The sequence below is a fragment of the Carex rostrata genome, chromosome 7, assembly GCF_964058835.1.
Source record: "Carex rostrata chromosome 7, lpCarRost1.2, whole genome shotgun sequence".
Lineage (NCBI taxonomy): Eukaryota > Viridiplantae > Streptophyta > Magnoliopsida > Poales > Cyperaceae > Carex > Carex rostrata.
Window position 1 is genome coordinate 73,845 of NC_135924.1, and position 14,762 is coordinate 88,606.

Genomic DNA, 14,762 nt, shown 5'->3' on the forward strand with positions numbered 1-14,762 from the left:
GAAGAAATAAGCCGTGCAAGAAGAATAGAGGGGATATAGTGTGAATGAAACTTATCTTACAAGCGTATCGCGAGGAAGCCATGGCTGTTGCATGCGTGCCGATCCAAGAAAGCATCCCAATTGAAGAAATACTCCATCTTCATAACCAAAACCACAACTCAATTATCAGTACTAACCAAGAGTGAATGTTGTCAGATCCGACCAGCTAAAAAAAACTATAACTTAGACCTATCAGCTTAAACAGGTAACGGCCAAGTCAGCTTTTGCTGACTTTTACCGGTTATGTACACGAAACAGCTACAAGCAGAAGAAATAAGCCGTGCAACAAGAATAGAGGGGATATAGTTTGAAGGAAACTTATCTTACAAGCGGACCTCGAGGAAGCCCTGGTTGTTGCATGCGTGCCGTTCCAAGAAAGCATCCCAATTCAAGAAATACTTCATCTACAAAAACAAAAAGCACAACTCAATTATCGGTACTAACCAAGAGTAAATGTTGTCAGATCTGACCAGCTAAAAAACAACTATAACCTACACCTATCAGCTCAAACAAGTAACGGCCAAGTCAGCTTTTGCTGACTTCTACCGGTTATGTACACGAAACAGCTACAAGTAGAAGAAATAAGCCATGCAACAAGAATAGAGGGGATATAGTGTGAAGGAAACTTATCTTACAAGCGAACCGCGATGAAGGCATGGTTGTTGCATGCGTCCCGGTCCAAGAAAGCATCCCAATTCAAGAAATACTCCATCTACATAAACAAAAGCACAACTCAATTATCGGTACTAACCAAGAGTGAATGTTGGCAGATCTGACCACCTAAAAAAAACTATAACCTATACCTATCAGTTCAAACAAGTAACGGACAAGTCAGCTTTTGCTGACTTCTACCGGTTATGTACACGAAACAGCTACAAGTAGAAGAAATAAGCGTGCAAGAAAAATAGGGGGGATATAGTGTGAAGGAAACTTATCTTACAAGCGAATCGCGAGGAAGCCATGGCTGTTGCATGCGTGCCGTCGAAGAAAGTATCCCAATTGAAGAAATACTCCATCTACATAAGCAAAACCACAACTCAATTATCGGTACTAACCAAGAGTGAATGTTGTCAGATCCGACCAGCTAAAAAAAACTATAATCTATACCTATCAGCTCAAACAACTAACAGCCAAGTCAGCTTTTGCTGACTTCTACCGGTTTTGTACACGAAACAGCTACAAGCAGAAGAAATAAGCCGTGCAACAAGAATAGAGGGGATATAGTGTGAAGGAAACTTATCTTACAAGCGGACCTCGAGGATGCCATGATTGTTGCATGCGTGCCGTCTAAGAAAGCATCCCTATTAAATAAATACTCCATCTACAAAAACAAAAGCACAACTTAATTATCGGTACTAACCAAGAGTGAATGTTGTCAGATCTGACCAGCTAAAAAAAAACTATAACCTAGACCTATCAGCTCAAACAAGTAACGGCTTAATCAGCTTTTGCTTACTTCTACCGGTTATGTACACGAAACAGTTACAAGCAGAAGAAATAAGCCCTGCAACAAGAATAGAATGGATATGTTGTGAAGGAAACTTATCTTACAAACGAACCGTGAGGAAGCGATGGCTGTTGCATGCGTGCCGGTCCAAGAGAGCCTCCCAATTCGATAAATACTCCATCTACAAAAACAAAACCACAACTCAATTATCGGTACTAACCAAGAGTGAATGTTGTCAGATCTGACCACCTAAAAAAAATATAACCTAGACCTATCAGTTCAAACAAGTAACGTCCAAGTCAGCTTTTGCTGACTTCTACCGGTTATGTACACGAAATAGCTACAAGCAGAAGAAATAAGCCGTGCAACAAGAATAGAGGGGATATAGTGTGAAGGAAACTTATCTTACAAGCGGAACTCGAGAAAGCCATGGTTGTTGCATGCGTGCCGGTCCAAGAAAGCATTCCAATTCAAGAAATACTTTATCTACAAAAACAAAACCACAACTCAATTATCGGTACTAACCAAGAGTGAATGTTGTCAGATCTGACCACCTAATAAAAAACTATAACCTAGACCTATCAGCTCAAAGAAGTAACGGTCAAGTCAGCTTTTGCTGAATTCTACCGGTTATGTACACGAAACAGCTACAAGCATAAGAAATAAGAATAGAATGGCCAAGTAACGGCCAAACAAGTCAGCAAGGACCACAAAAACAATGCAGAAAATTCAAATTATTGTGCAAGAACAACAAAAATTGTACAGCTGGAAGTATTAGATTGTTGTATAGGGGCATGATAAAAATCGTGTGCAGCTCAATGATCAACATGCATGTTCTCCTTCCTCTAATACAATATAGATACAGTATCTAGCTGAGTGTTAATACAAAGTTATATTAGCAAATTTCTTTTAAATCATTTAGGACAGTTGGTGATGACAATATGTAGTTAGATAGTGTGCAGTTTTCCGTTTTCATTTGTTATTGTCATTACTATAACAAGGGATGAATACAATAGTATTATGCCTATGTTGGCTTTACCAGCTTTTATAGTTTTTCAAATCAGATTGGCCAGAATGAACAGATCAATTGAGATCGGTTATTATATAATTTTGTCCCCATATTTATAAACTCTAGACATAGTTTTAAAATGAAATAAATCATATTGAACAGTTATCTCCAACTTTTTCTTTCAGAAAAATGTACAGCAACTTGCTTGGTCTTTGTTGGGTTCAAACTGCGAATTCAGGAACTATACTAACTGACATTTTAAAGAAACATTAGTTAAAAAAATAATGATGTGTGGTGCATGTCCATATTCATGCTCTCTAAAGATGTGAGTACTTTTTAGTTGATTGTCGACTTCTTTTCCGTCAATTAAGAAAATTCATAATACAATATGTAGGTAGCACTACATTCTACAATACTGCTTAAACATTAAGCATAAGCTCTTTCCTAAGAAGAAAAAAAAAATTCAGTTGGGTGTATCAACAAATTATGAAGCTTGTACCATGCAGAGAAGTCGTCTGCAATGCACAGATCATCATCTCCTAGACCAGCTGGTATTATGCGCTTGGCACCTATTTTATGAAAATTAATATTAAAACTTTTCAACCTAATTACTAAATGACATAATATAAATCATATGTATGTGGTAAGTACAAATTCAGTACGTCTACTACCTTACAACCTAGTATCCACATCAACAGTAAAATATATCAAGGCATAAATAAAAAAAAATTTAAAGCACACTACAGTTTCGAATGAATTTCCATACAGTAAGTCACATACTAACCTTATTGAAATGCTCATATTGCCTATTTCCAATGCCAAACACAGCATATTGAAGACTGTTCAACCAAGCTCCTTTGTCTTCACCCTATGATTAAACCATAATGAAGCGCCCAAGTCCCAATTAGTATATAACAGCATTTTTTTTTATCTAAATGGTGTGAGCTTGATGTTTTATAGATGGCCTGTGCAACAGACATGAAGGGGATGATGAATTGGCTTTTCTTGATAACAATTCTCCCAATGGACATGAGCCTAAGATTATTATTTACAGCTCCCTTATAGCTCCCTTATAGACAGGCTTGCAAGAAAGAAAAGTGAAATTGAGAACCCCTTGGATTTTCTAAATGCCAAACATGTTAGTTCTTTCTTTCTCTTTGTGTTGTTTGAGGTCTTGCACTAAATTGGCTGAGTAAATCAATGCTTTCCTTTATCAAGATTTATATAGTGAAATCTATTGCAAGACCCTAAACCCTATATTGGTATAGCTGGGATTTATTGGAAAGCTGAAATTGAGAAGGTAGTGGTTTTTGTGGGTGATTAGATTTGAAAATGACATGAAGCTAATATTGTGATCTGCAACATTCTTATAGATCGAACCGTGCAGTAAAGGTGGGACTAAGAAGGCATTGGATACACAGGCAACATCTGATACATTTAGATCAATTGGTACAATACTAACCTGTATTAATACCAATTGTGTTTTTGTTAATGGATTAATACTACCTTAATACCCGATTGATTACGCCGAGGAAAGTTCCTGTACAGCTGTACCAGAGTTATGTTCTTTAAGGAGTTGTAGTATGAAAGTGTTGTTTTACCATGCACAACAGGTATCAATTCAAAACAAAGATTATTATAAGTTAGCAGCACTGAAATTAGTTCCATTCAAAATTGAATGTGAATTGAGGCCGCTATGAAATTCAATGGGTCGAACTCGATGTACTTGAGGTTTGCTGCAAAGTTGAGAGCAATAAATAAACATCCAAGGTTAAATATATCACAATAGATTTTAACAGTACATAAGGGAAAGAATTTCAGCTAAACTCTAAATTGGGTGAGAATAGAGAGTATTGAGGAAAAAAAAACAATTTCAGTTCGTGAAATGACACAGTGCAGCAAGGAGTGAAACAATTTTGGTTATCATCAATTAAACCCAAAATGAGTTGAGGAAATAGAGAAACATGTAGAAATAGGAATACCTTTGTCAAAGAGAGAGCAAAGCTGTTGAGACACGCCAAGATTAAACCCTCGTGTTGGAGCCTCTTTACCTTCAGTTATTTCATCCTAATAACCCATCTGAAATCATGTTAAAATCTAGATTGTATTAATCCTGTAATGAATAAATAAACAAATGAAAAGTCAAGTAAATAATTAGTTAGATAATAGAAATATAGTGTCAAGCTGTTAAGAGCTCAGGTTTTGTAGATTATTAAAAAAAAAAAAATTTAAGAAGTCACACTCAATAAATTATGATTTTTAAGTATCATGAAACTTGAACCTAAATTGAACTTAAATCAAGCTAAATTGATTTAGATACTGGGTTCCAAGTCTATAAATTGATTTAGAAACACACATGATTATTAAGACTAATTGATCTCTAATTGATTATTTGATCTTCAACAAAACAGACCTTCCCCCAAATAATTTGGCAAGCCAACCACCAGGTAATTGGCTGAGAGCATAGCCCCAGTAGAAAGAGGATTGCACCAATCCTGCTGTGGTTGAATTCCACCCAAATTGGTGTGACATTGGAATTATTGCAATGCTCAAATTCGCCTAAAATTGTCAACAATGCTTTAGATGCCTGAAACCGAGTGGTACCAAGAATGCATAATTTTTCTGTGACTCTATTTGTTTACCTTGTCCATGTTGCATATGACGAAGGCAGGAGAGGTGGCACCAATAAGCTTGTATTGCTTTGAGCTCCTTCAACCATCACTTACCTGGCTCCTCCTCTTGGACCTCTTCCTCAACCTTGTGAATTTTATCAATAACTGGGACGCCTCACCTGATTTGAATTTTTCTTCCTCAAGCTTGTATCTATTTCCTCTCTCTGGACCAAGACCTCACCTGATTTGAATTTTTCACCGGTGGAGCAGGAAACCCTAAAGCGATGATCGAGGTACAGAATTGTCGTAGCACAGGGTACAAGTAATAGAGGCCGGTAGCTCGCTACTGTAGCGGAAGAACATAGTTTAGAAATGTTTCACTTCTTCTCCCCTACGAGGTCAGGGTGAGGTTTCAACTGGTGAGAAGGGGACGGAGAGGGGTGAGGTAAGCGAGGCTGAGGCGGCGAACTCGATTTTGGGATTTTGGGAAAAAACGCAAGAGAGGAGTATTTGAAAGAGAATTTTATTTTTTTGATGAAAGAGAGAAGGCCAGTTCGATTTGGGATTTTGAGAAAAAAGCGCTGGATATCATCTGCCGAGGCGGTGGAAAAAAAGGCCGTTAGGGATAATTAATACCAAATCTATGCATAATCAAATCAAATCAAATCTCCTGTCAAAAATTATCTCTCAGATTTGTCATTTATTTGTAACGACAAGGTAAAAAACAAAATTAAAATTTTCTTTTCTTAAAAGTTAAGTATATAAAACTATGTCATTTTACCTAAATTCTTTTTTTTTTATCTTGTACATTATTTAATTTTCTAGATTAGATGTAAAATAGAAATAAATACAATGTTCATTATTTGTATTTCCATAAAACTTAAAAAAAAAAAATAAAGCTATCCCAAAAACAAAATATTTTATTATATCATATAAATCAGGCTTCTAAATAGCTAGCTATAGTGGCGCTATAGCTACGCTATAGCTTTTTCGGACAATAAACGCTAAGCTATGAGATAAAATTGCGCTAACTCAGCTACGACCGCTATAGCTATAATAGCTGACCGCTATTACCGCTATATGAGACCCGCTATAGCTACCGCTATGCTACATGGTTTTTTTTTTTTGCAATTTATATGGACTTCTGTACTTCTATTCTTATTTCTAATGCCACATGGTCTTCTACGATAAGTATACTAAACCAAACTATAAGCTTCTATTTTTATTTGTGATTTATTCTATCATTCTATATCGAGAAATATTCAAATACTAATTATTCATTTTGATTACTCTTTTTATAATATTCGTTTGTAAAATTATTATCGTTCGTTTCAATTGAAAGCTGATTTTGATTATTATTATAATTATAAAATGTTTAAATATGTATATTGACTTCATTTACCTTATAAAATTAATTGCTCTTTGTCTATTATAATATGTAATACCATGAAGTATAAACTATTAAATAATATTACTTTTTAGATTTTTTTCATTCTTATTTGCGTAATTGATAAAAAGTATAGACTTAGATTAGTTGTCATTTAGTTGTTACATAAATTCTCTAATATTGATTATGTTGATAATTAGTAGAAATATAGAATATAAAGTTTGAAAAGAGAAAATCGCTACGTGTGATAGCTTTCGCTATAGCTACGCTATTCGCAATAACTTTTTTTTTTGGTCTCCCCGCTATGCCGCTATAATCGCTATTTAGAACCTTGATATAAATACATTAATATTGTATACATTGATTATCGGTCTCCAATGACATTGACATTGGTCTTACTTGCATTAGTTCTACTCTAATTTTCTGGTGTCTTCACAAATTTATATTATATTTTTTTTCGTTTTCTGATTACAAGTTGAAAAGTTGAATTAATTTGTATTAATTGGTGGATGACAGTTACATTTTGTTGTATTATTTTATTAAATAATACAACAAAATTAAAATAGACTGGTATGAAATCTTAGCTAGATTTTGTTGTATTATTTTATTACATAAGATTATATTGATAATTCCAAATTTTGGCAATTCAATATGATACCGAGAAATTTATGAGATATCCTATCATTTTAAATTAGGTGCAAATAATTTTACCATAGTCGGTGTACACTTTTTTTATTATAGTGTTAGTTTAGATTGTTATTTTTTTTTTAATCATAAGGCACTTGTCATTGACCACGATTATTTGCATTTAATTAGTATATTTTATGGTCAATTCACGTTTAATTTATATAAGTAATAATGCCATTTTCTTTAGTGATTTTGTAAAAATAAAGATAAATGTTAATTGCCAATTATTTTTTTAAATTAAATTGTCAATAAAATTTAAGCATAGATAAAATAAAACAATATATAAAATGTTAATATATTTTTATAATATAATAAAATAATTATCTCTTTCATTATCTATACAAAAATTAAAGACGTGACGAAATAATTAAAAACCAAGTTGAACGGTTTATAAGTACATATTCAAAGTGGACCAATGGGCGCTATACATAGTACCATAGCCTCAATATATTTTTACCTGTACGAAGCAATTCATGGAGTTTCTTTTTGTAATAAGTTTTTAAATTCTCATCGATATGTATGTTTTATACTTAGGGCATGTAAACCAAATTGTCATGTTAGGCTATAATGCTAATTTAATAACATTTCTTCTTCCACTGCCCTTTCTGTGTTTTTTAGTACTTGCACCAGTTTTATAATAAGTAGTTATACGTATATAGAATAATTTGTGTGTATATATAGGGGAGTACATGATCAATTGTTTTATGGTATTCAACTGTACTAGTTCACAGGGAACCAAGTGTCTTGATTTTTGAAGGGCGCGCAGATTCGTTGTTAATAGAAATTTTACTTATCACGATAAGCTTTTGGTTGGGTCGCTAGTTGTAAAAATATCTCAGTATCTTCTGAAGAAATTTCTATGAGCTTATTCTTCATTTCATGAATTTATATATATGTTCGTATATCTGGTTAAATTTTCAAGTCCGTCATGGTTGGCAATTAAGTATTATTGTAGCCTGTTCCTTGGATACAAACCAAAACAACCAACTTTGAGAAAGATGAGAAAATATTGTATTGTACCCTAAAACTAAAAGGGTGTGGGCTGAGAGTGACCGCGATAAAGGACATATCAATCACGAATGACAGAAAACGACATACAATGATGGAGTATGCATGATAGCTTATCAATTATCATGTGATGTGCCCAATATTGAACCCAATAACCAACAATAACCCCAACATTTTAAAAAATTAGCGCAAGGAAATGACAAATTAACAATTTATCACATGCATGCTAATCCCCAAACCCCTTAAAAACACTTAAAATTCATAAAGGTAAACCCTAAACCCGCCCAGACCCGCCCGGACCCAGACCCGCATCAGGAATTTACAAGTCAGGTACTTCACATGACAAGCTGCTATTTCATGTTAAGAAGAAAAAAAATTGAGAAATTAAACACAAACTAGCTCCAAAGAACTCTGCATTTGCAGCCATCTGACAAAACCCAATGATGTTAGTTTGTTCATTAAAATTAAGATATAAGAAAAGATAATTAAAATTTTGACCTGGAAACCTGAGAAATCGAGGTTTTAGATCAGCTAGCATGGAAGCCAGATCTATCCTAAAACCATGTCTCTAAAATATGACAACAAAATAGTTTAGGAAAAGTAATGTGTACCTTACAGTAATCAAATACAACGCACAACATTGTGAAACAATGAATTTCTTATAGACCCTTTAAAGAATAAAAATTTCACATATATCCCTCCCATTCATTGTTTTTCAATTTTCACAGAACTGAGGAAGAAAAAAATATTCTGGCACTGAGGAACTATTAATGATTTCTAGGATATAATGTAAACAACAATAAGAGTATGCATGGTAAATTCTTGCTTTAAAGACTACATTACACTGACATTACTGCAGTTCTGTTATGTGTTATCATAGAACAGCTTACCATGAAGGTATCTGATGGCATGATTGATAAAGGGTGTATCTGTGTCTACACCAATCATCCTGATTCACCACCCCTACAATCAATTATGAAGACTCGGATAATAATGGAAAGAGCCAAAAGAGGATGGAACAAATACCAGCACTAACATACACGCCTATGGTACCAAGTGGTTCCAGTAGAATAGGTTAATATTACTGAGAAATACTTGCCTAAATCGTTTCAATATACTACAGTGGCTTTAAGGTAGTGAATATAGACACCAATACTCAATTTTCTCTTACTATTATACTTTTTTTCACTCTTCTCACATAAACCCCACCTGTCATTTATTTGATTCTGACCAATCTATTGTGAGAGCTGGAAGAATTTTTCTTTTTGCAAAAGCAGACGTAGCACATTCCCCACCGGCAGCCATATCAATTCGAAGCTTCAATTCTACCTGCTTACTAATAGCCATTGTGCGTCCCCTCGTAGCAATAAATTCCAAGAAAAATGATTAGATTAAGTAGGTAAAATTATAATCAAATGCAATGTGTAATGCTTATTATCTAAAAAGAACAAGTCACAAAAACAACCAAAGTAACTGAAAGCTTATCCCAAACAACAAAGACTGAGGCTATGGTAATACTTACTATGCATAGCGCGGATTGGCCTGTACTATGAATCAATATTTTCATTTTCAAAGTTCAAATAGTCGATCTAAACCGTTCATCATGATCTCCTAAATGAGAAGAGAGATGTTGAATGAAATGAATTCTCTATTATGATTCAACATATTACAATTGACTGTTTATATAGGCTACAGCTCACTGGTTCTATTGTAATTACATTCATCTCATTGATCTAACTACTTAGAGTTACACGACCAAATCTAGTCCAACTAATCTAACTGCCTTCATGCCTCTATTATCTCCATATGAATTTGTACTTGCAGACTAAATTTTACATTTTCTAGAATTTTTTTAAAAAGGTAGAAAATTACTACTTGTGAATGGTCTAGAATATTTAGCTGAAGTGATTTCTACCTATCTAAAAAAATAGTAAAAAAAACTGTTAAAAATTAAAAAACAATTCATATGGAGATATGTTGAAAGGTTTAGATCAACTATTTGAACTTTAAAAATAAAAATACTGATCCATAGTATAGACCAATCCTCCGCGCTATGCATGGTACCATAGACTCACTAAACAACAAAAATAATAAATAGATAAATAACAATAAAGGAAAAAGAATGCACCTCAGCTCTAATAATAGCACTCTTCATGTCCAGCTCAGCCTTTTCAAAAATGAACTTAGCAAGCTCCGCCTCCTGAGCAGCAACCTGCTTGGCTTCAATGGCACGAGTAAACTCCTTGCCATATGAAATAAATGATAAAGTTAATTTTCATGTCAATTGCATGAGCTATTCTATTGTATGCACTACTTTATCTGTTAGCATATATTTTCAATTTTGGAATGAAAACAGAAAGATTTCAAATAGAAATCATTAGGATCTTTACAATTACTTTCATGAAGAAAAATGATAGTAAATTAAGCTGTTCAATAATGCTTAAGACATCAGATACTTGTTAATAGAGAAATAAGACAACAAGACTTTGTGTATTGGGTCAAGATCCAGTACAGATGCTTTATTATATAATTTTATAGTGCGGTTTACTCCAATTTCACTTGGTTAATCATTCACTTAATCTTGCTATCTTTTGACTATTTTCAATCCGTGAAAAACATTTCAGCGTCTATTTATTGTCCTGAACAGCTCACATTAATTTCTAAAAAAAATGGACATACCTACTCCTAACAAGCACGGAAATCAGACAAACTAACTAGTGTCAAGCAAATTTCTTATTATTTTTCAACTTGCATTTACTAATAAAGAAACATACCCAGTGAGCACATTTGGAAGCCTGACTTTCATCCGGTTCCTTATCTGCTTCCCCAACATATCCACCAATGCCACTCTCCCTAGCTTGCTTGGTGGGGCCCCGCTCAAAATTGATTTCAGACTCTCGCTCTCGGCCCGCCAGGCAGTTTCTAGAGAATTTTCAGCCCCAGCTGAGCCGCCTGATTGTGCTGAGGCGAGCCAAACAGACTGCCCAATGAGCACAACCCAAGGAATGTCAGCTGTGTTGTGCGGGCCCTGGCCTGCAAGCAAGGCCTGCACTGCAGCCAGAGACTTCAGCTTTCCTGTCACCTGGTCGATCTTTTGACTATTTTCAAGCCCTGGCAGTACGTATCAAGCATGTGAGTGCATCCAGTTTTCTGAAGATACCTCGCTAGACCTTTATACATGTCCCAGTTTGGTTGATTTATCCCTGACAAAGCGCTGTATGAGTAACTGTCTTTACACATCATTTCATATGATCTACCAATATTTCTAGCTGGAGCTGATCTTACAAGCAAATCATAGTACTCTTAAGGATTTGCTTCAGTTACCCCCGTGCTCAAATATAACTATTTGAGATGCCATCTGTTTTTATATATACAAAAGCAGCAAGTAAAAGACAATTAAATAAACCAAAAAATAAGAAAAAGAACAAAAAGAAACATAGATTAAGTACTCAATTAAAGACCAACCTTGTTAGTTTGTACAATACCATAGATGTTATCTGGTTCATTGATTTGCTTGTACACTGCAACTAATACATCTATGTGAGGAGGCAACTAGAAAAATATGTAAACAGAGTTAGGAAAACATACAAGAGTAAACATACTAGCTAGCCCCTTGAAGAAAAAGATACCGGTAAAGCCTGGTACAATTACCAACTGCTATGTAACAACTTATTATCTAGCTTTTTGATACACAATTAACACAGCCTACTTTTTTGGGTTTTCCACATCTAAAAAAAATATAAAATAAAATAGGGCCAAAATAATAACCAGCTCTTCATGAGAAAAATCGGGTGAGCCGAGGGATAGAGTAGTGAAATGCTCTTCACACCATAGCTCAGCATATGGTACTGCTGTGAAGTATGATCCACACCTCTAGAGAAAATGTGAGAACCAGCAAACAATTTTTAAGTAAAGAACAAAAAAGAAAATTAAGAAACAATGAAACTGATTTTTTTGCTTTTAAAAACGAGAATGTGGTTCACTCGCCATTGCTTCTTTGGCGACCTCTAGGTAGCAATTGAAAGCCAATACACCTTTGACAATAATATATTGGTTCAGCGCAAAAGCAATACTAAATGTTTATGTATATCAAAGAAAAGTATAAAATAAGCAATTTTCTTGAAAGAAAGAAGAAAAAGAAGAAGAACTTCACCTTTCACCAAGAGGATGTAAATTGTTCAAGTTTAGGTGACTTGTCTTTTGATCTCACTGATGCTCTGTGCGGCCTCAAGGAAGAGGAGGCCTACAAAAGCTATCTGATTAGACATCACGTAATTTCATTATTGATATCAGATTTTGCCTGTTAAGGGAGAAATAGAAAACCATGCACAAGTATTCCACCTGAAGCACAAAATCAAAGATGCTACCAAAAATTCATTAAATAATTTATATAATTAGATACTCCAGATGATAAAATGCCCTTTCAGCCAAGGCAAAATAGAAAACTATACTACCGATTTGGTCCCTACCATTCTCTCCTTTATTTTGTTTAATGTCTTGGTGTAATAATTGAGGCTAAAGCATGGTAAAATAGCCCGAAAAGAAACACAAATCAGGTACCTAGCATACATCCAAGGTTTCGCTTAGGTGTAGATGGGACTGATCTAGCCTTTACAGCAATATAAAAAGACCTAACTTTGTTCAATGCTTCCAAAAAGAGCATAAACCAGCAACCTAAGAATAAACCAGTAACTATGCACGCAGGCACCAAAAGAGCATAAACCAACAACCTAATTAAGAATGTAAATATCCAATTTTTCCCAGAACAGGTCACAAAACCCTAGAAAAAATGACATCAGTGATAAATTCAGAGATAATAGGAGAACATTACAGAGCTATTGCCATACCTGACACCTCTTTTGGCGAATAGAAGGGAGGAGTTTCTCGGAACGAAGAGAGAAGAGAGCTCTTTGCTTGCTTGGGAGAGGGACAGCAGCACGACTCTTTTGCTTGCCATGGCAGATAGGGTTTAGGTCTAGGGTTTACGTCGGCGCGTCGCCAGAGAAGGTGGTCGCTCACTCTCTCTCTCATCTCCGATCTCTTCCCCGATCTTTCTTGCGCGCTCTCTCTCTCTCTCTCTCTTCTCCGATCGCGGTTTAGGGTTTAAGCTGGAATGAAGCTGAGAGAGAGAGCGGAGCCGTTGCGATGGAACGGAAAGGAGCAGAGAGAGAGAGAGAGAGAGAGAGAGAGAGGAACAGACAATCGGCATTCCATCAACTGACTTAGTGCGCTGGATGAAGTAAAAGATACTCTGTTAATATCTTTACCATTCAATTCCCGTTTGCTCCGACATCAAATGCTATGGACTTTTCTCATTTTGACCGTTGTTCCATCAAACGGTTCATATTTCATTCCGATCAATTAATTTCTCCGTTATATTTAACGCAACGTTTTGTCAGGGTTTAGGGTTTAGGCTAAATAAAGTTGGTACAACAACGTTTTCACAAAACAGTGAGCTAATTTAATTCTACAATTAATATTAATATATATGGCCAAAGTTTTAATATAAATAGTAAAAAAATTCAGAAAAATGTAAAATTTGGTCTCCAAGCAGATATTAATATGGAGAATAAGATAAATGGTTCGGATCGACCGTTTGGATTTTGAAAACTTGAATATTGAGCTGTAGCATAGAGGCCTCTATGCTATCCATAGCACCCCAGCCTTACTCTATATATATATATATGTAACTAAATTTCGTACATGACCATGTGAAGTTAATTACAATTCGCATTCCTCAGTCAATTAAATTAATTTTTAGTTGTTACGTACGTGCAAAATTCGGACCATTCATATCTTTTATGCACGAATCTCAAATATATATATATATATATATATATATATATATAGAGAGAGAGAGGAGGGTTTAAATGCACCCAAATGCACCCTATCCTTTTTCTTCATTTTCAAAGTTCAAATAGTCATTCCGAACCGTTAGATGCGATCTATATATTAAGATGTACTTGGAGACCAAATTTTACATTTTTTGGAATTTTTTTACTATTTATTAAGCCACTTTGAAAATCGCTGATCCAATGGTCCAGAAAATATAAAATCAGCGATTTTCAAAGTGGCTTAATAAATAGTAAAAAAATTCAAAAAAAATGTAAAATTTGGTCTCCAAGCATATCTTAATATATAGATCGCATCTAACGGTTCGGATTGACTATTCGGACTTTGAAAACGAAGAAAAAAAATTTAAAATATAGGATGTATTTAGGTGCACAAAAATTTGGGTGCATTTGAACTCTTCTCATATATATATATATATATATATATATGAATTTGGCTAATATGATATAATAACTAGTGTCTTGTGCATTCGCCATTCGCATTAAATTAATATGATATACTTGTTTTAGATAAACTATTTATCTTCAGTTATCTCAGAGGATGCACATAAATTAATTTGAAGATAAGTATTTTTTGTTTGGTCATGCGAAATAAATGTTTCAATTTAGTTCGGTGAAAATTAAGGAAAGATACCGTACGTGTGACGGGAATCTTTTTTTTTTTAATTAATTTCTTGCAACTTTGAGTTATGGACTTGCAGGAAATTGTCCAGCATAATCA

General features: G+C 34.5%; 1 long non-coding RNA gene across 4 annotated transcripts; it reads right to left on the bottom strand.

The window, feature by feature from the left end:
* Nucleotides 1–8,488: 8,488 nt before the first annotated feature.
* On the bottom strand, nt 8,489–13,351 carry LOC144556443 (uncharacterized). Of its 4 annotated transcripts, none has more exons than XR_013512451.1 (9): nt 13,037–13,351; nt 12,343–12,432; nt 11,958–12,062; nt 11,655–11,741; nt 10,964–11,547; nt 10,318–10,431; nt 9,399–9,546; nt 8,688–9,152; nt 8,489–8,616 (listed from the first exon to the last, which is right to left on the bottom strand). It is a non-coding gene; the product is annotated as an uncharacterized LOC144556443 (long non-coding RNA). The 4 variants fall into 4 exon arrangements; XR_013512449.1 differs by lacking the exon at nt 8,489–8,616 and having other exon boundaries at nt 8,624–9,152; nt 10,964–11,392; nt 11,475–11,547; XR_013512450.1 differs by lacking the exon at nt 8,489–8,616 and having other exon boundaries at nt 8,624–9,152; nt 10,964–11,392.
* Between the last annotated feature and the right edge of the window lie 1,411 nt (nt 13,352–14,762).